Genomic DNA, 8,533 nt, shown 5'->3' with positions numbered 1-8,533 from the left:
AAGAGATAACTTCTAAAATACAAGAAAGAAACAAAAAACCTAAAAGAGAATAACATAGGTTTTAGGAAACAAATAGATGTGGCCACCAATGATTATCCAATGGAAAATTGGAAGAAGAGAGAAGTTGGAAAAAGAGAAACAGGGTGGATGATGAAACCTTTCACCTGAACAAAAAAACTTTTCACATGCTTCATCCTTTCTTCTCTTATTAATTATTAGCTTTTACTTTTGAACCAAATTTGATGAGTTGGTCAGACACATAAATACCCTAAATTTCTCACAACTACCCAAACTTCATGGCCTACGACCCGATGACTACTTGTTAGAAACAAAATATATAATGAGTACCAAATGTATATTATTAGAAACTATTATTGCTCAAGTGATCTAGTATTTGTTTATGTAAACTTAGTTTGGATCAAATTACTTTTTTTTAAACCTTTTCCATTATAAATATAAAACGGTAATAAGTTAAATTTTTTTTAGCGACGGTGTTCCATGTATACTAAAATTAGCCACTAAAATTAGTCAATAGTATAAAATATATATTAAAATATAAATATATATTAAAAATAAATTAAACCACACATGTATTTATATACAAATATATTGATGACTGATTTTAGTGGCTAATTTTAGTTTACAAATAGCATTTTTACTTTTTTTAGTATGTATTATTGGTACAATTTATATGTTCAAACCTAAGTTATTTTTTACCTTTCAGTAGCAGATTTTATATAGAAAAATATTTAAGTATGACAGAATTTATTATTTTTGACAAATATTTATAATTAATTTAGTCTAATAATCTAACAACATATTTTTGTTTATACTCTTAAATTTTGTTAGTTAATTACTGATTTAAAATGATAAATTCTATTAGTTCTTTAGCATTGCTTTTTTATATCTTCAGTAAATATGTGTTTTTTCCTTCCGTTTATTTTCTCAAAGTATTTGTCTATTTTAATATGTATCTTTTCGTCAAAAAAGTATTTATTTTTTAAGGGTTTTCAAAATTTTTAAAAGTAACTAGTGTTTTAGGGTTTATTCTTAAGCGTTTTTTATTAAATAAAGAGTATTACATACACTCCTTATAAATTAGACAAATGTTAAATGTTCATTTTGTTATGTTTATATAAATGGTTCAAATCTAAAATGGGATGAAAAATGCTTATAGTTGCATCTTGCATGTAACATGATGATTTCGCTACTCCTTGGTGCAAAATGCAATTTAATTTTGCAAGGTAATATTTTATTGTGTACGTCTAGAAATAATTATTTTTTAAATTTGTTTAAATAAAAAATCCAAAATCTATTAGTTTAGATTGTAGATCTTATTTCTAATAAGAGTTTTTTTTAGTGAGCTGTGCGCTCCGCTCTTTTTTTTGGGAGCAAATTAACATACTCATTTAATTAATATTTAAATAAAAAATATTATATAATTACTGTATCATATATATATTAAACAGCTTTTAATTGATGTGTCATGCATGTATCAACCGAGAAAATGATTTAAGAATTAAACTACTGGAATTAAGAATTAAACTTCACATACACGTGACCAACAATAATTCTCCGTGACACCATGAGCATTATAATGTTGAGTGCAAATCCAGCGTTCCAAACATGTCCAACTTGACATTCAAATTGTTCGAGACAAAATGAACAAGAGGTTGTCACATGTAGTTCACATTGTAGTTTGAAGGAGTGTGTGAAGGATCAAGAAAACCAAGATTGATTTGTTGTTTTAGCTAGACAGTTATGTTAGTACAAATATATCTAATGGTGCAGTTCATACACACATCTCAGATTAATTCAATTAGTCTTCTTTATCAATAGCAGTGGCAAACAGAAAAGTTCGTTCTGCTCCATCTAGTGAGGTGGACTTGAATTTTTCTTCTGTTCTATCTATCAGCGGGTTAGCGAGTTGGCAGAACAAGTCAAATCAATATATATAATTATTTCACAATCATTTCAATAAATTTATAATTTTATAGACATAAAAAAATTATAATTTCTAAATTCACAAACATTAAAGTCCTTATAATTATAAATATATAATAAACATAATCATAAATTAAGTTTTTTTAAATAAAATAATAAAACCAACATTATCCAAAGCAAAACTAATATTGTCCAAAATATATAATTAAACATCTTCAAGTTTATAATCAATCAAACATAAAACATAAAACATAATTCAAAATATAACTTAGAACATCTTCAATTATTATTTTCATCTTCTTGTAGATCAATAACATCATAGAAATTTGTAAAAAAATATAATGGTTCTGAACAAAAAAACACCTGGCCCTCCGAAGAAGTCCACTCTGCCTTGCTGAAGTCCACCAAAACCCACAAATTAGACGGTGCAGATTAAACGGACTTTTTAAATTTGGTGATTTCAAATTTTTAGTTCAACCCGTCTTTTTTGACGGATTATGCGGACCGATCCGACATATTTCAACCTGTTTGCCACCCCTATTCATCAATGCCTGTTCTTTTTTCAATTCTCTGTTCCTAAGCTTGCTTTTCTAAAACCTGTCAGTTTTCTTACTGCACAAGTAAAGATTCTTTCATACCTAATAATGTTCAATCTTTTATTAGGTAAATTTATTGGATCATTTTGTATACACTTTGAAGTTTCAAAAGTAACAGTAATCAAAGCTATAACTAACCCTAATAAGCGAACAAATTCTCACACCTTTGAAGGCTGATATATGCCTAAATTAACTAAAGTTGATAATTAAGCACTATAAAAAATCTGACCGATAGATAGTGGCGATTCTGAAACTAGATAGATATACTATATTGTAAGACCGAGACTTAAACACACATTTAAAATGTTTTTTAAACGTCTTTAAATAAAGGCGTTTGATCTCGCCCATTAAATAGATTTTTTTTAAAATCAAATACAGGTAATTTTATTTCCAATAGAAAAAAAGGTTGGTCCAATACATGGACAACAATACATCAAAAGTGGGTTTTCCCAAATGCATAATCAAACATAGAATAGTCTAGAAAAAAAGCCTTCAAGGTTCAGAGGAAAAAAATTGAGTAGTTGAACGTAATGTTCAAAGAAAAGGAAGATCATCTTGGCAGAGAAGATAACATAGCAAACTCCATTGCAACATTTTCCGCCTGAGATAGAATTTTCTCAGGTGAAATTCTTTTCTCTTCAAATATCAGCAGATTTCTTGTCCTCTATATGCCCCAAAGTGTGGACATGAACTATAAAATTAGTTGTTTATTGTGGCTCTTTAATTGAATTAGGTTCAGACTCTCTTCCATCCATTGCCATGGAGCTTGGTGTTGGTGCTCTAACGAAACCAGATTCTGGCCTAGCTTGGACCAAACATCAGCTGAGACTGGCATGCAAATAAGCAATGGAATGCACTCTCCTCTTGACGATCGCACCAAGGACAAATTGGAGATATGTGAGACAATCTAGAGTCGATCTTTGACATGGTAGGTAAGCCATCATGACCTATCTTCCATAGAAAATACTCTAAGTTTTGGTTGGCATTTAATATTTCAAATTGCATTCCATAGCTTTGAAGCTCTGAATCTGTGATCTAACTGCTGCTCATGGCGATGGTAAAAGTAGAAAGCTAAGTCATACCCTGTAGACACTGAGTAGATGTCGTTCTTTTCCTTACTCCAAATTAACTTATCTATCTCATGTCCTTTGGGATACGGTAGATAATTTGAGCTTCTGATTGGTTGACATTGTTGTTGATACATTGCCGATTCTAGTTTCCATCCTCTATCAATAACTGTTTCACCCAAATTAGAGCTGGGTCTAGGTTATTGTCATGAGATACTCTAAATGGTGGTGCGTCACAGAACCAGGGCTCCTCCCTAATTTGAATAAGCGCCCCAGACCCAATCTGCCATTTAAGACTTTTTTCCAGAATCTTTCTTCCCTTTATGAGACTTCTCCAAGCCCAAAAAGGGTTGGAACCAATTTCTGCCTTTATAAAGGAGGAGAATTTGAAATATCTACCCTTGTATATCTTAAACATTAGTGAATGTTCTCTGGTGATCAAGCGCCACCCTTGCTTAGCAAGCATGGCAAAATTAAATGCTTTCAAATCTTTGAAACACATTCCACCTAATATTTTTGGCCTACACATCACATCCCAATCTATCCAGTGCTTCGTCTTTTATTGTTTCGTTGTCCCCACCGAAACCGCATCATAAGTCGATGAAGCTCATCAATCAACGTATTCGGAAGCTTGAAACAACCAAGAGTGTACATCGGAATCGCTGTACCAACAGCTTTAATAAGAATTTCTCGCCCGTTTGCCGACAATAGGGAACGTTTACAATGTTCTAACTTTTTAGAAACTTTTGCCTTAATATAGTCAAAGTTTTGTTTCTTTGATCTGTTGATGACTGTCGGCATCCCTAGGTATTTATTCTGTGCACCCACATGAGAAATACCCAATGTCTCTGCTAGTTGGTATTGAATTAATAAAGGAGTGTTTTTGCTGAAAAAAATTGAGAACTTGTTTAGATTCACTTGTTGGCCACTGACATTTTCGTAGTCTAATAATAGTCAGAGTAGGTTGTCACAACTAAGAGGATTAGTCTTACTGAATAAAATTGAATCATCAGCAAAGAGTAAATGGCTGATTGAGAGGCATCTAAAATTCAGCTTTAGACCATGAAACATGTTACTCTGTTTTTTCTTGTGGAGCAGATGGAAAAACCCTTCTGTACAAATGAGGAATATGTAGGGTGAAAGACAATCTCCTTGTCGGAGTCCTCTGTCGGGTCTAAAGAAATCCATTAATTAGCCTTCCACAATAACAGAATACGAAAATGTTGTTACACACTCCTAAATCCACTTTATTCATCTTCTTCCAAAGCCTAATCTCTCCAATATAAATCACAAGTAACTCCATTCCACTCGATCGTAGGCCTTACTCATATCAAGCTTCATTTCCATTTCAGAATCCCCAGTTTTGTTATTCTTTAGAAAGTGCATGCATTCATGAGCAACCAGCACATTGTCACTTGAGTCTTCTCCTGATAAAAGCACTTTGATTCTCACTTATAATTCTTATTGTAAAAGGTTGCATTCTATGCACAAGAATTTTTTAGATTATTTTGTAGAATGTAGTTCTTAAAGATATCAGTCTAATTTGTTGCATAGAGGAAGCATTGTTCACCTTTGGAATTAAGCAAATTTGGGTATGGTTGAAGCCTTTTAGAAGTCTTCCTCCTGAAAAGAAACTCTTAACTGCAGATTTCACATCCTGACCAATAATACCCCGAAAATGTTAAAAGAATTTAGCCGATAACCCATCATCCCCTGGGGCTGCTTCAGTAGAGATAGAGAAAACTGCCCTCTTGATTTCTAGATTAGTTAATGGCCCGTGGAGATTTCTATTTATACTAGCAGTGACTTTAGGCATCAAATCTTCCAAAAACATGTCAGGATTATTCAGATTACTTGAGGTAAAAAGGTTTTGGTAAAACTATTGTGCCTGTTCACCAATTTCCTGATCTTTATAAAGCCATCCTCTATGTCCATCTTCCAATCTTCGTATTTTATTATGTCGGTTTCTTATCTTAAATTTTGCATGAAAAAATAGTGTATTTTGGACTCCCATTGCAGCCAGTTAATCCTAGATTTTTCACGCCAGTATCTCTCTTCCTCTTCTACCGCATGAGCTAGTTGTTCTTCCAACTGTACTTTTTCTTCCTTGTTGTCCTCTGCAACAAATTATTTTTTTCTATGAGTTTTAGAGAAATCTCCTCTGTGAGCTTTCTGGAATTTGTGATTTTAATTTTCTAGCATTCTACTAGTCTGTGCCTACTTTAGCTTCTGAAACAGAATATACATAGCGAAACTTGTAATAGCTTCTTTCCAAACCTCATCAACAATATATTTATCTCAAAATTACTGCACCACTACTCCTAGAATCGGAACCTGCATTTATTTTTCACACTTTCAGAATCGGTTGAAAGCAAAATAGGTCGATGGTCCGACCCTATATCCTCCAAGTGAGTTATGGATGCCAGAGGAAACTCCATTCAGAATCTGTTTGATAAAAAACCTCTATCCAATCTCTCTCTTATTGCTCGAGTGCCATCACTTCGGTTCCACCAAGTGAATTTGTGGCAGTATAACCCATGTCACAAAGTTCAGCCACATTGATAAATTCCTAAAACTGTTGAATAGATGCTGGTGCTTTATCTCTTCCCTTTCCTTCTCAAGGTTTGACACAATAGCATTGAAATCTGCCATGACTACATATCTTTCATTTTTCCGTGGAAATATGTTGCATTATTGCCTCAAATTATTGCTATTGGGTTGACTCTTGGCTATGCAAATGAACCATAAAGGTATGTAATGGAATTGGGTCATTTGCATCTTCCGTGGTGAAATAGATAAAAAAACTCAGCATGTGTTTTGACAGTCAGCTTGACTCCCTCCTTCCACCAAACTGCCAAACCTCTCGCACTTCCATTTGGAGCCACACAAAATCCAAACTCATAGCCACATTTTCTTCTTTGCATCTCTACAAATAAAGTGATATTCTTAGTTTCACAAATGAAAATCACTTCAGGAGAATGAGATTTTTATTAAATAGATTGTTATGGGCTTTTTTACCTATATACGCAGGAAAAAAATATTTATTTCCAAAATACGCATCCATGGAAAGAGTTCTCAAATTACGCAGCTCCATTTCAACTGAGGCACCTACGAAATGGTTTAACCCACCATTTCCATCCTGCTCCATGCGAAATGGGGAGAAGCGGACTTGTGCATGTTAGAGGCTGTATATCAAGCCAGGCAATCACGAAATAGAGCACCTCAGACGGGGCACCCACGAAATGGCCCAATCCGTCCCTGACACCTGCGAAATGCAAACCTCCGAGGAACCAGCCACGAAATGGCCCAACAAGTGACTGGCTTCGTTCTTTTCCTTCTTCACAATTTGCTATACAAGATGGCAAAAATATTTTATCATTAAACAAGAGTGCTCAATGAGACAAGTTATGAAATATAGAAGAAGGATAAACAAAAAAGGTTAATTACCAACATAGTTCTAAGTTCTAAGTTCTAACATAGGAGAAAATATTCTTAGTGAATCTTTGCATAACTTTAGTGGGTGTATAGTTAATCAATACTTTTTCTTTGCATATTCTAACTGATTTAGGGTGTGTTTGTGAAATATATTGGAGAGGATAAAAGTGCAGTTAAGTGCTTTGAACGCTGTTCTTTGATGTTTGGCAACTTTTCTTTTCTGAACACTAACGTAATGTTGCTAGTTATTATTTGTTTTTCATAATTTTTTCTAAATAAAAAATATTGAGAGTATTAAAATAATTATTCTAATTTTTGTGCACTGTTTACTATTTTAATTTTTGATAATATGTATTATTGTTCCTATTAAAAATGATAAATTAAATAAAAAATTAATTATAAATAATAATAAAAATATAACAAATAAAAAATTAGAACCTAAAATTATATTTTTTAGTAATTAATTAATTATTTATCTAGGACTGATTTTAACTAATATTATTTAAACAATATTTATTTTATCAAAATCAATTTTGGTAAATATTGCCAAACATAAATTATGTTGGCACAAACTCACTTCTATCTAAAATCAATTCTACAAAATCACTTTTATTCAAACTCCAGTTTGACCAAACGTGAATCCAAACACACACTTGGTCTGTCTATTTCGCGTCTGTCGTCCCTGATTTGGTCTATCCATTTCGTTACTGCCATCCATGAAATGGGATCTCCATTTCGTGCCTACTGTACCTGACATGGTGCTCCCATTTCGTGGGCACCTAACCTGAAATGGTGTTGAAATCCATTTCGTGGCCGCCATATATGAAATAGAGCTGCCCATTTTGAGAATAGTTTTCACCTATGCACATTTTGGGAATAAATAAATTTTTCATGCGTATATGGGTAAAAAAGCCGATTGTTATGTATTAGATTTTTGACATGTTACATAAATTAAAAGTATTATCTTTATTAAAAAGTATTTCTATATCTTAAAATTGATAATTTGACTTTGATACCAATTTTTTAATTTGTTTAAAATTTGAATTTTGAACAAAAATTTTATTAGAGGATTGTTTTATTTTTTTATAAATTTTATAATATTATTTTTTATTTTTATTTTATTATTATTTTGATACTTTTTCTTATTTTACAAATTTAATAATTCTTTACGAGTTGAGTTTTTATTTATATTTTTATAATTATTTTACTAATTTTTTTCTAACTTTTAAAGATCTATATTTTAATCTACTAATTTTTATTGCTAATTGTTCTATTTTTAATCTAATAATTCTTATTTATTTTTGAATTTTTTGAATAAAACTTACCGTAAATTTGAGATTTTAAAAAATTAATTTGTATTTTATTTAAGAAGTGACGTTTGAATTAACATTAATTAGAATCATTAATATAATTGTGTTCTTTTAGATCTTTAATTTTATTCATAATTTATATTTTTATAGGTTTAGCTAACTGTGTCCTAGTTAAGGTTGC

The 8,533-nt window shown here is 31.7% G+C and overlaps 1 long non-coding RNA gene across 1 annotated transcript in view; it reads left to right on the top strand.

Annotated features, from left to right (window-relative positions):
- LOC110267997 overlaps nucleotides 2,950–8,533 on the top strand; it is a 17,307-nt gene continuing 11,723 nt past the window's right edge. Inside the window, exons 1-2 of the long non-coding RNA XR_002355996.1 lie at nucleotides 2,950–3,161; nucleotides 3,274–3,472. This is a non-coding gene — a long non-coding RNA (uncharacterized LOC110267997). The remainder of the gene's footprint in view (nucleotides 3,162–3,273; nucleotides 3,473–8,533) is intronic.

The sequence above is a fragment of the Arachis ipaensis genome, chromosome B10, assembly GCF_000816755.2.
Source record: "Arachis ipaensis cultivar K30076 chromosome B10, Araip1.1, whole genome shotgun sequence".
Classification (NCBI taxonomy): domain Eukaryota; kingdom Viridiplantae; phylum Streptophyta; class Magnoliopsida; order Fabales; family Fabaceae; genus Arachis; species Arachis ipaensis.
The sequence above is the reverse complement of the archived record's forward strand: the minus strand, read 5'-3'. Positions and strand labels throughout refer to the sequence as shown.